Genomic DNA, 20,094 nt, shown 5'->3' with positions numbered 1-20,094 from the left:
ACTTGAACCCAGGAGGTGGAGGTTGCCGTGAGCCAAGATCGCACCATTGCACTCCAGCCTGGGTGACAGAGTGAGAGTCTGTCTTAAAAAGACAAAAAAAAAAAAAAAAAAAAAAATAGGCCAGGCATGGCGCTCATGCCTGTAATCCCAGCACTTTAGGAGGCTGCGGTGAGCGTAGCCGAGGAGTTTGAGAGAGCCTGGGCAACATGGCAAGACCCTGTCTCTAATTTTTTTAAAAAAATTAAAAATAAAAAACAGTCAACATATATGTTTGGAGCACCTACTATGAGGTCATGAGAAACAAAGATGGACGACTGACTGGAAGACCCGCCTCTGGCCTCCCCAGCACTGACAGGGTGAGCTTATGACAGGGCTTCCCGCCTGCACACCACTGGCCTGCACGTGGGACACGGGACCTCCTCGGGACACGGAGCCTATCTGAGGGCGGAGACTGAACGTGGTCTACAGCAGTGTGCCTCCCTGCAAGCCAGCACAGGGCCTCGTGAAAATCCCGTCCTGAAAGATTTCTGCATTTTATAAGCAATGCTCCGTGTCACAGGAATGTGAAGCTGTGGGGTCAGATCGGCTGCGTTTCCCCCAGCACCTGGCACGATGGGGTGTTCCTGGGGGAGGCCCAGGAGGTTTAGGAATAGAAAATGGTTTGGCCGGGCTGGGCGTGGTGGCTCACGCCTGTAATCCCAGCACTGTGGGAACTGAGGCAAGTGGATCACCTGAGGTCAGGAGTTCGAGACCAGCCTGACCAACATGGTGAAACTCTGTCTCTACTGAAAACAGAAAATTAGCCGGACATGGTGGCGGGTGCCTGTCATCCCAGCTGCTAAGGTGACTAAAGCAAGAGAATTTCTTGAACCTGGAAGGCAGAGGTTGCACTGAGCCCAGATCATAACATTGCAGCCTGGGCTACAAGAGCAAAAGAAAGAAGAAAGAAAAGAAGGAAAAGAAAGAAAGAAAGAGCGAGAGAAAGGGAGAGAGGGAGGGAGGGAGGGAGAGAGAAAGAAAGAGAGAAAAGAAAAAGAAAGAAGGACGGAAGAGAAGGAAGGAAGGGAAGGAAGGGACTAAACTAACTTTTCAAGGTTTTTTCAGAGTCCAGAGATTCTCCAAGACTCAGTCCACTTTCCCAGTCTAGAAAGGCTGATCCTAGCCGGGTGTGGTGGCTCAGGTCTGTAATCCCAGCCCTTTGAGAAGCTAAGGTAGGAGGAAGGTTTGAGCCCAGGAGTCGAAGATCAATCTGGGCAACAGAGGGAGACCCCATCTCTACACCTTAAAAAATAAAAATAAAAATGCTGATTCCTAATAGCCTAACCTTGCCTGTTCATGCCAGGTCTTGGTCCCCCGGGGACCAAGCTCCAGATTCCTTGAAGGCCACCGCTCTCCAGCCTCCAGTCCAGGGTCACTGTTCCTAAGGGCATGCCCAGCCTGAGCAGGTCCTCAAGCAAGGGAGGCAAAGGGACAATGCTCCAGGATGGGCCCTTATGCCTGCTGGCGATGTCAGCAACAAGCCCAGGGCCCAGTCCGGCCCTGTGCCCTTCTCTAGGTGGGTTTGGGCAGCATGGACCAGAGGGTGCAGCGAGCTTGTGTGACCCCATCCGTGCTGGGAGGGAGAGGGCCTGCGCTGCACAGTCTGGTCGTGGGGGCCCTCCATTTCTGCTCTGTATTTTTACATTCTAATTATTTCATATATGGCCTTCTGATGGACTCATTTACTGGGAAGCTAAAGATACCCTTCAATGCCTAAAAATAAACCTGAACTGCTAAAAATTCAGCATTCCTCTTCGTCGCCTCCACCAGCTGGGCCTGTCTGCTTTCACTCCAACACCATCAAACAAGATTCACAAAAGCCAGCACGTTTACACGGGCCTGAAGAGCAGATTCTCTTTATCTTCAATTTGCCAACACCTTTTGGGCTTCTTCTTATGGAGGTTTTCTTTTCTTCCTTCCTTCCTTCCTTCCTTTTTCTTTCTTTCTTTCTTTCTTTCTTTCTTTCTTTCTTTCTTTCTTTCTTTCTTTCTTTCTTTCGCTTTCTTTCTTCTTTCTTTCTTTTTCTTTTCCTTTTTCTTTTTTTTCTTCTTTCTTCCTTTCTTCCCTCCCTCCCTCACTTCCTTCTTCCTCTTTTTTCCTTTCTCTCTTTCACTTTCTTTTCTTTCCTTTCTTTTTCCCTTCCTTTTTTTTTATTTTCAAATCACTTTTTCTGTTCCTTTAGTCTAGTATTTAAGAAAACTTTCGTCCAAACGCAAGCTTCCGAAGTGTTCTCCCTCTGGTCCGTCACACCTCCTTTACTTCATTTATTTTAAGACACTCTCCCAATTTCTATGACTATCATGCAGATCGCCTGAAGGCCAGTTAAGAATAAACCGCTAAACCAATAAATTACATTCACCCTCATTTCCAGAGGAACCCTTTTACATAAATATCTGCCATAGAAATAAATCAGATAAATTAATAAGAACTCCCTTCTCCCCCCAAACCAAACAGTGAACAGTAATGGTTATCAGACCAGTTAAAAGAATAAACCTATTAAATAAATAAATTTGCTCTACGCCAATTTATGTCACCAATGTACTTAAGGGGAAACCTTTTAAAAGAATAGATTTACAGTGCACACACAGATCTCCACTGGGTATGTGTAATTATGCATAAGAAAGACATTACTTTTAAAGTGGATGAATGGGCGATACTTTTTTGATTTACTGCTGGAAACAGAAAATGGTAATGGCATGAAATAAGCGTTTGCAAACCCATTTTGGAAGACAGGAAATGCTTGATTTACCTAGGGCACCCATCATGTTCTGTATTTCAGATCGAAGTAGATAAATGGCAAGGTAAATGGATATTTGGGGGGGAAATCTATAGCCTTTCTGTCAACTCTGCAAGTTAAATGTTTGGAATAAAAACGCAGAGAGTGTCTATGTGCAAGGAAGAAGTCGTGATTTATTAGCAATCGAGCAAATGGAAGCGGGCAGTGCTTACCTGGGAAGGTGAGGATTTCACAGACATGAGGGCCCTGGGCTGCGTCCACAGTTCCTCATGTCTTTAGCTATGAAATCTGGTGACCAGCCGGTCCTTCCTGCCCCCCAGGCCACCTAAAAGCTGCCCTGAATGCTGTTCTTGTTCTGACTTCTTTCTTGTACTTTATTTTATTTTATTTTTACTTTTATTTTTTGAGATAGTCTCACTCTGTCACCCAGGCTGGAGTACAGTGGTGCGATCTTGGTTCTGCAACCTCTACCTCCCGGGTTCAAGCAATTCTCCTGCCTCAGCTTCCCGAGTAGCTGGGATTACAGGTGCCTACCTCCATACCTGGTTACTTTTTTAAAATTTTTAGTAGAGATGGGGTTTCACCATGTTGACCAGGCTGGCCAGGCCTCCCAAAGTGTTGGGATTACAGGTGTGAGCCACTGCACCTGGCTCTTAACTTGCTCTTTAAAACTTTGCCTGCAACACCACCCGTCAAAAGAAAAAGATGGATGCTCTACAAGGTGGTTGAACATTGTTTCCATGGAGGCTACATGGAGCTATGGGCCTTAGCGTCAGTCACTAATCAATATCATGTCCAAGCCATTGTTGAACAACTGTACATGAACCTGTATCAGTTATGACTCACAGTCTTCTACAAGATTTTCATACAACTCAGTATCTTCCAAAGCAGAGATTAACGTCTAGACACAAATTTGCCCAGTATTCCTGGAGCCGTGTCTACACTCAAATAGAGAATTAAAAGCGGAGCCCAGATCTTGCATTCCTAAGTGCAACCCTCCCTTCCTGGATTAACTAAGTCATCTGACCAACTGCAAGGTTGACCGAAGGGATGGAGAGGCAGACTCAGGGTCTATTTTAACCCGCCAGGCGGCTGTCTCACCATAGGCAGTGAAGGCAGCAGCCTGGCTTGTAGTCTATGGGGGTTATATAGGGGGGTTGCAGGTAGCCGGGTGCTATTCTCAGAAAAACTGCATCTTGGTGCTGACATTCTGCTTAGTTGGGTCACCACCCTGGGTTCGAGAGCCAGGTGTGACCACACCCTGGAACCCAGGTGCCCTGTTTGCAAAGCTTGAGGCCGTTTTTTGTTGTGAGTTCAGCTTAACGGGAGAATGGGGAGGGGGTCTACGGGCTTGCCTTGCTGTGACCCTAATACCAACTATATCCTCTGTGAGTTTTGCCCTTTTGGACACAGGGACATGTGTCCAGAGTCAGCGTTAAACAGGTTGGGATCATGGCCCAGATTTTTTTTTTTTTTTTTTTTTTTTTTTTTTTTTGAGACAGGGTCTCACTCTGTCACCCAGGCTGGAGTGCAGTGGCACAATCTCCACTTACTGCAACCCCCACCTCCTGGGCTCAAGCAATCCTCCTGCCTCAGCCTCCTAAGTAGCTGGGACTACAGGCATGCACCACCATGCCCTGCTATGTGGCCCAGATGTCCACCTCAGCTCTGTTCGTAACCAGCTAGATCACCCATTCTCTCCAAGCCTCAGTATCCACATCCCCCAAATTGATATAATCGTCTCTAAGCCTGTGATGGTTAAGTGAGATAGTATATTAAAGAAACTTGGCCAGGCACGGTGGCTCATGCCTGTAATCCCAGCACTTTTGGGAGGCCAAGGCAGGCAGCTCATGAGGTCAAGAGATCGAGACCATCCTGGCCAACATGGTGAAACCCCATCTCTACTAAAAAATTACAAAAATTAGCTGGGCGTGGTGGCGTGTGCCTTTAGTCCCAACCACTCGGGAGGCTGAGGCAGGAGAATTTCTTGAACCTGGGAGGCGGAGGTTGCAGTGAGCAGAGATCACGCCACTGCACTCCAGCCTGGTGCCTGGCGACACAACGAGACTCTGCCTCAAAAAAAAAAAAAATTAAAAAAAAAGAAAAACTTAACAATGTTGGGCAGTTGGGCAGTCAGTAAATAGTGAAAATTACCATGTTTTTCTTTTTCATCCTCAGGGAGAAATGCAAAGAGTGCTGACCAGGTGCCAGTCTAGGTGCCCAGCCCTGTCCTACCTGCTCTGACGACTTCGAGATGGAGACCACAGGGCTCTGCCTCAGGCAGTTACATTTGCTCTTATACATGAGAAACAGGAAACGTTAGGTGGTATACATTAATGCCACAGCAGTTCAGCAACCAGGGATGTGAGTTGAGCCTGGACTTGCACGTAGAGTCAGGATAGGCAGAGGGAGGACATCCCAGGCAGTAGGTCCTGCACAGGCAAAGGTCTGGGGGAAGGCTCTGGGACGTGGAAAGGAGAAGTGTCCCTGGAGGTGAAGCTATGCGGAGTGTCAGAGAGCGACAGCCAGGACACAAGGAGCCCTGGGGACTGCCCCTCAGAAGGTGCTCTCATAACAGCCAACATGTGGCCCACTCCATCACCATCAGGAGCCCGGCTTGTCTAACTGGTCCAGCCTCCTTTGAGCAGGCAGATCCTGCTGCCTCCCTCGCTATTCTCCCAGCCCCAGGGACCACTCTCTGTGTAAAGGTTTTCCTTGATGGGGCCAGAGGCACCTCCCTCCCGCTTTCACCTGTATGACTCAGTCACCAGGCAGATACCCCCACCGCAGCTCAGGGTCATGAACACCCATGCCCAACTCTGGCTGGCTTGACTGGCTTGCTCACGCCCACATAGGAGGGCGTGCCGGGAGCACAAAGGAATTCAGGAGTTGGCAGATTTACACAGTCAGAATGCACTAATATCTTTTGACCAGCTTCAGAATAAATACGGCCCAACAAATTGTCGTTTTTATGGGTATTTACAACCGAGGCACTTTGTAAACCCAAGAACTAGTATTTCCCGCAGGAAATCTGCCTCTCAATTCTTGATAAATTATTGGAAATCCAAACCAGCCCCAGCTCAGGGGTTTCTCTCTCTATTAGTGGCTCCAGAGGTGTGGCCTGAGCCAGAATTAGGCTCGTCTGGGGCTGAAATCTCTGAAGAAGGTGAGCCAAAGGCCCTTAATAATACTGATAGTAATCATCACAAGCACTTACCTAGCAATTACGTGGTCAGGGCACTCTTCCAAGCCCTTTCCAAGTATTAACTCATTTAATCATCAAAACAGCCTTACAGCGTAGGTGCTATTATTATCCCCATCTTATAGATGAGGGAAGAGGGGCACAGAGGATTCCAGTAAGATTCAGGACAGTTTCTCCAGAGTAAATGGGAATCCAACTCGGGTAATACTCAGAGAGTTTTCTGTTGCAAGTTTAAAAGCCCAAATAAAACTGACATTTAAGTAAAAATAACAATAATGTATTAGTTCATGTACATGAAAAGTGCGTGGGGGTGGGGTGGGGCAGGAGCTCGTCCACCGATGGCATCAGTTTCCTAATACTTCCCGGTTCCTGATCCTTTGCTCCCTGGTCACCCTCACAGGGTGCTCCTTTCTTGCAGGGGACCCAGACTTCAAAACCCAACCCATGCACATCAAGCAAGAAAGCGGAAGTCAAGCCCCTGGACTCGTCTGTTTTCCTTGGTCAGATCGGATCGCGTGCACTGTAGCCATGACCCACTCAGAGAGGCCAGAGGATGCCGTTTGCTGATTGGCTGAGCATGGGGGCGAGACCCCTGCTGTTCAAGGATGGGCTGGACCTGGCACCCATCTCCACCTGCCACGTCCCCCCTGCCCCGCCCGTCCCCCCCTCCCCGTCAAAAGACCCAGAGCAGTCGCCACCCCAGGAGCCTGCCACCCTCCAGCAGCTCAGTCACCTTCTGGTGCAGGGACAGGGGCAGGGATGCTGTGCCACCTCCCCAGGTCAGAGACCTACAGTCGGCCGTGCCTCAGTTTCCCCATCCTCTAGCAGCAAGGAAGAGCCACGACTGCCTTCCGTTCACCCTTGAGGCTTCTGGGGCTTTCCTGAGGCTCTCCAGTTGGACTGCCCAGCCACCACCTGCAGGGAGTTTGCAGGCGCTGGGACCCGAGTTTGTAGGAACTGGGCCCGAGGTCCTCCCTCAGCGGCACACCTGCCTGGCCCTGGGACCTTGCACCAAGAAGTCATTTCCACCGCAGAATGCATCTGACATCAACGTGTACCTGGTTTTACTTCTTGTAGTCTCTCAAATCTGATATTGTCAAATGTCTGCTTCACAAATCATGACACAATGTGTCACTCAAGCCCAATTGCCACCCGGGGCAGGGAGAGTCAAGACAAGTTCAGCAGCCAAGAGGAGGCAGCAGTATGAGGCCATGTCCCTAGATCGAGCTTTGCCTGCAGGCGGCTTGGTAGATTTGACAAGGAGCAGTCGGGCTCCAGGCTGTGTGGGCTCACTGTGTCCCAGTCATGGGGTCCAGATGCTTCGGGCACTGGGTCCCCCAAGCCCACGGGTGTACGTCTTCATAATCTCAGCTGGACAGTGCTACAGCTCTCTGCCTGTCATGCCTGCTGTGCAGAACAGGCATTTCCATCCCTCCTCGATGTTGCTCAAGAGAACATTCCAACACAAACCTCCAAACTCAACAAACATACTTTTTTTTTTTTTGACACTCCGAAACTTTTGTTTAAAAAGCCAACAAATGTTGCATCAAAGCAAAGCCCTCTCCCCACTGTGCTCACGGTGTAGAGGCTCCCCTTGTCACTAATGGGGGCGACGGGAGCCTCGGTCTTCTGAGTCCTTGCCTGCCCATTGGCAGCCCTGGTGGGCCTGAGTCCTGGGGGATGACACCTGGACCCTGTCAGTGACACCACAGCCCCAGAGTGCCCAAGAGGACACAGAGGGGGGAAGGTCCCCATGCTGGAGCTCTCCCTACTCCAAGTGAGAGGCAGAGATGGCTGGGCTGGGGAAAAGGGCTTGTCAGGATCCTGGGGTGGGTATTGAAGTGACCCAGGTGACATCCACAGGTCTCGGGACTGACTGGATGTGAGGGATGAGATGGAGTCAAGATGCTGTCTGGGGCCAGGCATGGTGGTTCACACCGCTAGCCCAGCACTTTGGGAGGCCAAGGTGTGAGGATTGTTGAGGCCAGGGGTTCGAGGCCAGCCTGGTCAACATAGGGAGATCACATCTGTAAAAGAAATACAAAAGTTAGCCAGGCACCAATCCCTTGTAGTCTGAGCTACTTCAGAGGCAGAGGCAGAGACAGGAGAGTTGCTTAAGCCTGGAAGGTTGAGGCTTCAGTGAGCCATAATCATACCATTGCACTCCAGCCTCGGTGACAAAGCAAGACTTTGACTCAAAAAAATAAAAATTAGCCAGGTGCAGTGGCTCATGCCTGTAATCCCAGCACTTTGGGAGGCCAAAATAGGAGGCTTGATCACTTGAGGCCAGGAGTTCAAGACCAGCCTGATCAACATAGTGAGATCCCCCCATCTCTAATGATAATAATAATAATAATATATATATTTTTTTTGAGACGGAGTTTCGCTCTTGTTACCCAGGCTGGAGTGCAATGGCGCGATCTCAGCTCACCGCAACCTCCGCCTCCTGGGTTCAGGTAATTCTCCTGCCTCAGCCTCCTGAGTAGCTGGGATTACAGGCACGTGCCACTATGCCCAGCTAATTTTTTGTATTTTTAGTAGAGACAGGGTTTCACCATGTTGACCAGGATGGTCTTGATCTCTTGACCTCGTGATCTGCCCACCTCAGCCTCCCAAAGTGCAATAATTCTTAAAAATTAGGCTGGGCACGGTGGCTCACGCCTGCAATCCTAGCACTTTGGAAGATCGAGGTGGACAGATCACTTGAGGTCAGGAGTTCAAGCCTAGCCAACATGGTAAAACCCCATCTCTACTAAAAATACAAAAATTATCTGGGCGTGGTGGTGCGTGCCTGTAATCCCAGCTACTTGGGAGGCTGAGGCAGGAGAATCACTCGAACTTGGGAGGTTGCAGTGAGCCAGGATCGCGCCATTGCATTCCAGCCTGGGGGACAAGAGCGAAACTCCATCTCAAAAAAGAAAAAATAAAAATGAAAATGAAAACAAGGATGCTGCTCGAGGTTCTGGGGCAGAAACATAACAGGAGCACATGCACCGGGAGAGGACCCAACCCCTCCTGCCGCCAAGGACACATAGAGGACCTGCTCCATGTTCAGGGTGTCAGGGTTGGCCAGGGGTGGGCTGAGGTCGTTTGAGAGGCACCGGCATGTACCGAGCCGCGCCCAACGGTGGGGCTCCCCCTCTGAACACCTGGAAGGACAATTTTCTCACCCAGGTCCTGAGTCTGGAGCTAACTCCACCAAGAAGGCCTGGAGTAGTGCAGACCACCCCACACCTCCTTCTCTCATCTCACCGGCAAGGCCAGAGCTCTGAGGGGCCCCCTGGGCTGGTCAGCTATCAGTAAAGAAGTTAGTTCCCCGGTGCCCATGTGCTCTGTACCCCACTGCACAGGGGGTAGGGCAAGCGTCAGGCAGCCTCAGGCCTTGTTCTTGATGTCGCTTTAACACCATCGGAACCTTGACATATGACACATCCTTCTACAGACAGTGCTGGGGCTTCAGCTGTGTCTGGGGGAGCACAGAGAGGAGCAGGGTGTGTGTGTTTGTTTGTTTGTGTCTGAGACAGAGTCTCACTCTTGTCCAGGCTGGAGTGCAGTGGCACGATCTTGGCTGGGATCCTTTTCCCAGGTACCAGCCATTCTTCTGCCTCAGCCTCCCGAGTAGTTGGGATGACAGGTACCTACCACCATGCCTGGCTAAATTTTGTATTTTCAGAAGAGACGGGGTTTCACCATGGTGGCCAGGCTGGTTGTGAACTCCTGACCTCATGTGATCCACCCACCTCGGCCTCGAAAAGTGCTGGGATTACAGGCGTGAGCCACCATGCCCAGCCTACCAGTTTTTAAAATAATGATTTTGGCCAGGCACAGTGGCTGATGCTTGTAATCCTAGCACTTTGGAAGGCTGGGGCAGGTGGATCACTTGAGGTCAAGGGTTTGAGACCAGCCGGGGCCAAAATGGTGAAATCCCGTCTCTTGTAAAAATACAAAAATTAGCCAGGTGTAGGGATGTGCATCTGCAATCTCAGCTACTTGGGAGACCCAGGAGGCGGAGGTTGCAGTGCGCGGAGATCATGCTACTGTATTCCAGCCTGGGAACAGAGCAAGACTCCGTCTCAAAATATAAATAAATAAATTAAATTAAATCATGAATTTGGAATCCAAGGCAGGGGTGACCATATAATTGCTCATGCCAACCAGGACACTTCCAAGGGTGAAAGGGCAAGAGGCATGAGCCCGAATGCTCCAGGGCAAACCCTAAACCGTGTTCATTCTGCCCCCAGGTGACTTGTGAGGGTTCCTTTTGGCTTAAGTGCCATTATGAAGCCCCCACTTTGAGCATATTTAATTAGTTTCACTTCGTTGCAGCCATTCTTCTTACTAATACTTAAATTGTGCCATCTTTGGCCTGTGGGGAAATCCACACTTTGAAACACCTGTCTTCATCCTAAGGCCATGAAGTCACAGTTTCTCTTCGTGGCTACTCTTTTCCGGGCGCAGGCGTACAACCCTTGGCACTATTAAAATAAGCAGTGTTCATTCTTTCCCTTCCAAAGTGTCCTGGGCAGTGGTGGAGGACTTGCAGTCCCTGGGGGCATGCTGAAGGAGCCAGGGGCATCAGTAAAGACGGAAGCCATTTAGGGATGGTCCATGGGACTGCAAAGACCCCATGGGCAGTCAGGAAGGAGGAAGCCACTTACGCTGGTACCCGGCAGGCTGCTGGCGGAAGATGCACTTGAGCTCTGTCAGGAAGCCATTTGAACTGATCAGAGCTGGGCCACACCACGAGGGAGCCAGCTGCCCCTTCCGGCTCCCTGGAGCTGTGGGTATGCAGGGGTCCAGCGCCTTCCTCAGGCCAGGCCCTCCTCACAGAGGATGTGCCCACCTCCAGCCTGGGCCCGCTTCCTGACCACGTGCTGGGTACCTCGCATCCCAGAATGCTCTGTTCTAATGGCCCTGGGTGGTGTACCCTTAGGTCAGTGGTTTTCAAAGCAGGGGAGGCGATTTTGCGCCCTGGAAGACATTTGGCAAGGTGTGGGGACATTTCTGGTTTTTACAGCCGGGAGGACAAGCTAGGGAAGCCACTAAACAGCCTACGTTGCACTGGATGGCCTCACAATAAACGGCTGTGGGCCAGGCGTGGTGGCTCACGCCTGTAATCCCAGCACTTTGGGAGGCCGAGGCTGGCAGATCACCTGAGGTAGGGAGTTCGAGACCAGCCTGACCAACATGGTGAAACCCGGTCTCTACTAAAAATACAAAATTAGCGAGGCTTATAATCCCAGCTACTCGGGAGGCTGAGGCAGGAGAATCGCTTGAACCCGGGAGGCAGAGGTTGCGGTGATCCAAGATCATGCCATTGCACTCTAGCCTGGGCAACAAGAGCAAAACCCCGTCTCAAAAAAAAAAAAAAAAAAAAAGTTGCCATTGGCGTCCCCCTTTCTCTAGCCTGGGAATGGAGATTGCGTTCCTCGGTGGGCAGCGCTGGTAACCATGAGTAAGAGGAGGAAGTGTCCACCGGCTCTGGCCTGGCAGGGTTCCCCGGCCGGCTCTCCTTCTGCCCAAGGGCAAGGCTGGCTGTGTGTCCGCCACTGGCCAGCAGAGGGCACGGGCGAGGTGCCCACGGAGGGAGGCAGGCGGCAGGTGGCAGGTGGTGGAGCGGGCCCGCTCCAGGAGCAGCGCAGAGATGGCGAGAAGCTGCGACCAGGGGGGCCCTCCCTCTGGACAGCCCTGAACCCTGCCACACACCCACGGCTGATGGCGCTGTCAGTTCTGTTTGCCACGCTTTCTGCCATCACTCTTGTTACGTTAAACTGCCCTGACCAGGTCTCCACTTTCTGTCCCATTTTGCATTTTGTTTTGTTTCTGTGAGATGGAGTCTCGCTCTGTCGCCCAGGCTGGAGTGTAGTAGTGCAATCTCGGCTCCCTGCAACCTCCACTTCTCGGGTTCAAGTGATCCTCCAGCCTCAGCCGCTCAAGTTGCTGGGATTATAGGTTACCACTGCCCAGCTAATTTTTGCATTTTTGGTAGAGATGGGGTTTCACTGTGTTGGCCATGTGGGTCTCGAACTTCTGGCCTTAAATGATCTGAACTCCCCTTGGCCTCCCAAAGTTTTGGGATTACAGGTGTGAGCCATTTTGTAAAAATAAAAATTAGATCCCTCATACAGAGTCCAGGGAGGGAGAGTCCTGTGGGCTGGGGGCTGAGAGGTGGGGAGAGGGGCTGAGCTGGGCTGTAGGAGTTAGAGGTTGACTCTGGACCCACACTTCCCCACTGTGTGGCCCCAGGCATGTTACTTCACCTCTCTGTGCCCTGGTTTCACCTCCTCCTCTAAAATGCGGCACTGGGACTACTTCTCAGGAGGGTCCTGAAGAGCAGCCTGGGGAGGTGTCATCACATGAGGGCTAAATCTTAAGAAAAGGGGATTGGAGGCCAGGCGCAGTGGCTCATGTCTGTAATCCCAGCACTTTGGGAGGCCGAGGTGGATGAATCACCTAAAGTCAGGAGTTCAAGGCCAGCCCGGCCAACGTGGCGAAACACCATCTCTCCTAAAAATACAAAAACTAGCCAGGTGTGGTGGCGCATGCCTGTAATCCCAGCTACTCAGGAGGCTGAGGCAGTATAATCACTGGTACATAGGAGACAGAGGTTGCAGTGAGCCGTGATCGCGCTACTGCCCTTCACCTTGGGCAACAGAGCAAGACTCCATCCCAAAAAAGAAAAGAAACAGGGATGGAAGCTTACAGCCAGAAGGGGAGGCACAGGCTGGGTGAAGACCCAGAAGGGGACCAGGTGTCAATGGGAGACAGGGCAAGGGCTTCAGAGCTGGAGACGCGGCTGTGCTTCAGAACCCTGGGCTCTCTTGGGCAGTGGGAGCCACACACCAGCACCCCCAGCACTGGCCCCAAACAGGCAGCTTCTATTTCTTTCTGCTTTTTTAGAGAAGGAAAACTCATCCTGCCTCAGTATGGAGCAGCCAGTAAAAACATGTTAATCTTTAACGTGTTAGCAAAACAGCCTCCAATTTGAATATCGGCTCTTCCTCCCATCTGTGGCAGTTTGCACAGTTTTTTTTTTTTTTTTTTTTTTTTTAGAGTAGCAGAATGCCTCATCTATGCACCAGCCGGCGGCAGGCGCCATTCACTGCCGAAGAGTCTCCCTCAGGCCGTGAGGAGCCCCCATCCCAGACCAGGGCGTGGGGTCCCCCAGCAGAGGGGCTCATCTAAGCTCTACCTTAGCACAAGAGAGCCCCAGATTTGAGGATTTTGCAGAACAGTAAAAGTACACTCAAACCAACTAGGAAGGAACATAGAAACAGATACGAGCTCATGATTTTGTCCAGGAAAGCCATTTGAGAGAAAAAATAGACGATCATCCAAGAACTTCTTCAATTCACCAGAGAAAGAAAATTTTGACTTCAAAAGGGGAACGCAGATAGAATGAAAGAATAACAGGCCTTCAAACTGAGCAAATTTAGTTTTAGGGAGACCCACCATGTTATCTTTATTTTTATTATTTGGATGTTAAAAATAACTGGGCGGGGGGGGGGGGCGCGTGGGCATAATGGCTCATACCTGTAATTCCCACACTTTGAGAGGGTGAGGTGGGAGGATCACTTGAGGTGAGGAGTCAAGGCCAGCCTGAGCAACATAGCAGGACCCCCATCTCTAAAAGAAATTTTTATTTATTTGTTTTTAATTTATTTTATTTTTTTGGAGACACAGTTTTACTCTTTCGCCCAGGCTGGAGTGCACTGGTACCATCTCAGCTCACTGAAACTCCCCCCCCACCCCGCCATGTTCAAGCTATTCTCATGCCTCACCCATGAGCAGCTGGGATTATTACAGGTGCACGCTACCACGCCTGGCTAATTTTTGTATTTTTAGTAGAGATGGGTTTCACCATGTTGGCCAAGCTGGTCTCGAACTCCTGGCCTCACATGATCCGCCTGCCTCGGCCTCCCAAAGTGCTGGGATTACAGGTGTGAGCCACTGTGCCTGGCCTCTGAAAGAAATATTTAGATTTTAAAAAAAAGAGAAAACCCTGAGGAATCTGCAAGCCTACCCAATTGGACAGTGAGTTCAATACTGTAGGAGTGCCCAGCTACACCTCAGGCCTGAGCCATTCTGGGCTCACCAGCCCCCAGCCCGCTGCCTCCTCAAAAGAACTGTGATTGGAAAATTAGTCCTTGGGAAATACGCACTACTCAAGAACTTGTCAAATGGCAAAGAATCAGGGAAGGAATAAATAGCAATATTTTATAAGTTTGAAAATGCTATTTTAACACAAATACCAGAGCAACTATAGCATAAATCAACAGAGACACCCAAAAGTATGTTTGTACAAGAAATGTAATAAGCTGGTATGAAAAACAGTGTCAACTGGTACAGATGGCAGAAAAAGCCAATATTCAAATGTATGCTGTTTTACTAACACATTAAAGATCAACATTTTGGTACCTGCTGCTCGCGATAGCAGGATTAAAAAAACACACAACACACACATATCCTTACGCGTGATATTCTAACCCAGAGAATGCAAGATTCTTAAAGAAATTGTCAAGCACTTTTATACTTCATCTGGTGGTTTTAAAGCTTCCGTGGTTCAGAGGAAAATTTGCATCTGAAAATGCAGCTTTTCCCCTAGCTGCCTGATGTTGAGAAAATAGGGAAGCAGGATGAGAAAATATCAGGGTGGCAGTCCTTAGAAGTCCCCTTCCAGATTAGCAATGGGAACAGAATTATCCCAAGTGAATGGTTCTGGTGGTGCCTCTTCTCTCTGAGCACAGAACAGGCTTTTTTTTTTTTTTTGAGACAGAGTCTTGCTCTGTCGCTCAGGCTGGAGTGCAGTGGCATGATCTTGACTCACTGCAACCTCTGCCTCTCAGGTTCAAGCAATTCTCCTGCGTCAGCCTCTTGAGTAGTTGGGATTATAGGCATGCACTACCCTACCTGGCTAATTTTGTATTTGTTTTTACTGGCAATGGGGGTTTCACCATGTTGGCCAGGCTGGTCTCGAACTCCTGACCTCAAGTAAGCCACCCACTTCAGTCTCCCACAGTGCTAAGATTACACGCATGAGTAACTGCGCCCCTCCAGCATGGGCTGTTTTCGGGATGCTTTCAGGCACTGCAGCTCTGGGGGTCCCCAAAGAGCCCTCTGAGGTGGGCAGGTCGGGGAGCACTACCCCTGCGCTACCAACAGGCAAACCGAATCTCAGACATGGTGCACAGCTGACCGAGATCACAGGTCCTGAAGGAAGTGCGATGGGTGTGCACAGGCACACAATTCAGCCAAAAGCCCCCAAGAAACTCTCAACTCCCTCTTGTGGTGTCGCCTCGTAAGCCCACGGGCCTGGGAATTGGGCAGCCTGAGTTCCAATCTTCACTCCCACTCGGCCTGACCTTAGGCAGGTGACCTCATCTCTGAGTCTCTACTGAGACATAAGATTGACAAAACAGTCCCCGCAGTGCCAGCACGAGGACCGAAGGAGATGCGGCAGGTTAGCGTGGCAACTGCGATGTCATGTTCTGTCTGGAGCAGAGACAGCCAGCCAGTGACCTGCGAGACTCGGCTCCCTTCAGATGCTTTACTTGGCTTACCTGGTATTTTTAAAGACTTTTTTTTTTTTTTTTTTTTTTTGAGACGAAACCTCATTTTGTTCCCCGGCTGAGAGCAGAGGCGAGGTCTCGGCTCACTGCAACCTCCGCCTCCCAGGTTCAGTCGATTCTCCTGCCTCAGCCTCCCAAAGTGCTGGGATTACAGGCATGAGCCACTGTGACAGCCACCGTTTGTAAAGTCTTTTTTTTTTTTTTTTGAGGCGGAGTTTCACTCTTGTTGCCTAGCTGGGAGTGCAATGGCGCAATCTTGGCTCACTGCAACCTCTGCCTTAAGTGATTCTCCTGCCTCAGCCTCCCGAGTAGTTCTGATTACAGGCATGTGCCACCACGCCCGGCTAATTTTGTACTTTTAGTAGAGACAAGGTTTCTCCATGTTGGTCAGGCTGGTCTCAAACTCCCGACCTCAGGAGATCCACCCGCCTTGGCCTCCCAGAGTGCTGGGATTACAGGTGAGTCACCATGCCAGCCTTTGTAAAGTCTTAATTAAAGCGGAGCACGGTGGCTCACTCTTGTCATCCCAACAGCTCGGGAGGCAGGAGGATTTCCTGAGCACAAGAGTTTGAGACCAGCCTGGGCAACATAGTGAGGCCTCATCTCTACAAAAATAAACACTATCGACCGGGCGCGGTGGCTCACGCCTATAATCCCAGTACTTTGGGAGGCCAAGACGGGTGGATCATGAGGTCAAGAAATCGAGACCATCCTGGTCAACACGGTGAAACCCCGTCTCTACTAAAAATACAAAAAATTAGCTGGGCACGGTGGCGCATGCCTGTAATCCCAGCTACTCAGGAGGCTGAGGCAGGAGAATTGCCTGAACCCAGGAGGCGGAGGTTGCGGTGAGCCGAGATTGCGCCATTGCACTCCAGCCTGGGTAACGAGAGTGAAACTCCGTCTCAAAATAATAATAATAATAATAATAATATTAATAAAATAAATACCATCAGCTGAGTGTGGTGGCACATACCTGTAGTCTGGCTAGTTGGGAACTGAAGTGGGAGGACTGCTTGATTCCAGGAGTTCCAGCCTACAGGGAGTTATGATCATGCCAGTGCACCCCAGCCTGGGTGACGGAGATCCTGTCTCTAAAAAAAACCTGAGATATTCATGCAAGGAAGTACTTGGCAGTGCAGGAGCATGGGGTCCACCTGTCTGTACTCACATAACTGACGGACTGGAAGAGAATGCCATTCACGTTACAACACCGTATTTCTGTTTTTTAGGAAAGCCATCCCACAGAGTAATACTACCAATCACAGGGGCAGTGGCTCACCACCAGGAGCAATTATGCTCCCCAGGGAACATGTGGCAATGTCTGGAGACGTTTTTGGGTGTAACACCCAGGCAGTGGGTGCCAGTAGTGTGCCTAGTGGGTAAGAAGCCAGGGATGTGGCTGAACATCCTGTGATGCATGGGACAGCCCCCATGACACAGAGAAATCCAGCCCAATGGCCAGGAGCAGTGGCTCATGCCTGTAATCCCAGCACTTTGGGAGTCCAAGGCCGGTGGATCACAAGGTCAGGAGTTCAGGACCAGCCTGACCAACATGGTGAAACCCCGTCTCTACTAAAAATACAAAAATTAGTCGGGCGTGGTGGCGTGTGCCTGTAATCTCAGCTACTCAGGAGGCTGAGGCAGGAGAATCACTTGAACCCGGAAGGCAGAGGTTGCAGTGAGCCGGGATTGTGCTGGTACACTCTAGCTTGGGCGACAGAACAAGACTCTATCTCAAAAACAAACAAACAAACAAACAAACAAACAACAACAAAAAAGAGAAGTCCAGCCCCAAATGCAACCATGCCAAAGCTGAGACACCTTGCTCCCAATACAGGACAATATCTGGAAGGAAACAAGCCCAGTTGATGACAGAGGCTACCTCTGCAGCAGGGACGGGGTGATGCTGGTCAATGAGAACTTTAATTCCATGGATAATGTCTTTACTTTACTTCCTGGAAGAACACATTTGTGTGCTATTGTATTGGTAAAATTGCCCAGGATAGAAAAAAGGAGGGAGGGTCAGAGTGGACCACAGTGGACTTGGCCCTGTCCCCACATTTTCAGGGCAGCAGAGGGGTGGGGAGGGGTGGGAGTGCCAGGGCTCATGTTAGTCACTGCTGTCCTCACACACTCACCTGGAGGGCCCCTCCGCAGTGGCACTCCCTGGAGTCTCTGTGACCGCTCTCACAGATACCAGCAGCAGATTCGGTTTTCACCTTTCCTCTAATGAATGTGACTTATAGCCACTATGCTGGGTGTTGTTTAAAAGAGCCTCTTTCACCGTCATTACTAGCAAATTTGTTTCAGTTTCCAAACCAACTGTGTAAAATCACCTATACCCCATGGTAACAAAGTCCCTCGATCTTTTTTTTTTTTTTTTTTTTTTTTTTTGAGACAGTGTTTCACTCTTGTTACCCAGGCTGGAGTGCAATGGCGCGATCTCGGTTCACCGCAACCTCTATTGCCTCCTGGGTTCAAGCGGTTTTCCTGCCTCAGCCTCTCGTGTGTCTCGAATGCCCAGTTACTTCTTTGTATTTTTAGTAGAGACCGGGTTTTACCATGTTGGCCAGGCTGGTCTTGAACTCCTGACCTCAGGTGATCCGCCCACCTTGGCCTTCCAAAGTGCTGGGATTACAGGCGGGAGCCACCATGCCTGACCTGCACCTCCATCTTCATGGGCCTGTACAGAATTCTTCGATTAACTGAGGCCAGGTGACATTTGTGGTACTATGCGATGCTCATAGCACAGATGCAGGGTTCTTCTGATTCCAGCAGGCACCAAGACCCAGGGCCAGGGAGGGCTGGCATGCTTTAGCATTGCCTACGCACCCTTACCTGAGCCTCTCGTAGCAAACAAAGACACTGCAGTAAGGCAGAAGCCCCCTTTGACCCCTTTCCAAGAGACGACCACTATCAGTTTGAGTAATCACTGTTACCCAGCCAGGTAGCTGGAGTCACTACCAGACCTTTATCCTAAATTGTACACAGACAGATAGACAGACAGACAGACAGACAGACAGATAACTGATAGATATCTGCTAGAGATAGATGATGGGTATGATAGATTATAGGTAGAGAGTGAGATGAAGAGGTGGATATGATTGATAACTAATAGAGATGATAGATATAATAGATTATAAATAGAGATTATTTAGAGAGAGATAGATGGACAGATGACTGACGGATAGAGGCATAGATAGACAGTACATTTGCAGCCACGCACATTTGATGGCCTTCTGGGGCTATGCCCCCCATACGTGGTCCTGAATCACACGTTGTTCCTTGTCATGCATTTCACCCCGAGGCGCTCTGCGGAGCTCTCTCTTTGCCCATTACGTTCTACTAATACCCTCACATCCTAAAGCAAGGAGGCAGCTGGGATGGGGGCTGATGTAGCCTCGCTGACTCACCAGACATGGCTGTGTCAGCCAGCAGTGGGGACATCCCTTGACCATAATTCACCTGCCCAGAGGGGACGCCTTTCCAGGATCCACACGGGTGCTGGTGGCAATGGCAGCTGGCTGATCCCAAGAAAAAGCAGGGACCCCACTGGGACTTCAGCCTTTAGGGGTGTTTCCAATTGTTGGCTGTGTACAATTCCACCCCAAGCAGCCTTGCGCTTGCTTCCTCAGGCACCTGCATCTCCAGGTGGGAACTCTCTGAGCCGTCCGGAGCAGTCCCAGTCAGAGACTGGACCTGTTTTCTTTCTTATTTTATTTTATTTTATTTTATTTATTTATTTATTGAGACGGAGTTTCGCTCTTGTTACCCAGGCTGGAGTGCAATGATGCGATCTTGGCTCACCGCAACTTCCGCCTCCTGGGTTCAAGCAATTCTCCTGCCTCAGCCTCCCGAGTAGCTGGGATTACAGGCACGCACCACCATGCCCAGCTAATTTTTGTATTTTTAGTAGAGATGGGGTTTCACCATGTTGACCAGGATGGTCTCGATCTCTTGACCTCGTGATCCACCCGTCTCGGCCCCTCAAAGTGCTGGGATTACAGGTGTGAGCCACCGCGCCCAGCTTGTTTTATTTCTTTTAATACCCTCTTGCTCTGTTGCCGAGGAGGGAGTGCAGTGGCACAATCAGAGCTCGGGGCAGCCTCACTCTCCTGGGCCAAGAGATCCTCCTTTCTCAGCCTCCCAAGTAGCTGGGACTACAGCTGTGCACCACCATACCTGGCTATGTCTTTTTTTGTAAAGATGCGGTTTCGTTATGCTGCCCAGGCTGGTCTCGAACTCCTGCCTCAGACTTCAAAGTGCTGGAATTACAGGCATGAGCCACCATGCCCAGACTAACTGGACCTTCTTTCACCTTCCCCCACCCTGTGGGGAGGGCAGCCTGGGAATTATAATTCATAAATGACAGAGTCGGGTCCTGGGCCCAGAGGAACAGGGACTTTCCTGAGGTCCCCTAGTGAGTGAGTGACCAAGCCCCAGGCAGGGCTGGCCCGGATGCTCTGGGCAAACGCCTGGGGCTGAGCACGGCCTCTGAGCAGCCGGGCCCTCCTTTCCACCACAGTTCCCAGCCAGGGACCCTG

Source organism: Saimiri boliviensis, chromosome 14 (genome assembly GCF_048565385.1).
Source record: "Saimiri boliviensis isolate mSaiBol1 chromosome 14, mSaiBol1.pri, whole genome shotgun sequence".
NCBI lineage: Eukaryota > Metazoa > Chordata > Mammalia > Primates > Cebidae > Saimiri > Saimiri boliviensis.
The sequence above is the reverse complement of the archived record's forward strand: the minus strand, read 5'-3'. Positions refer to the sequence as shown.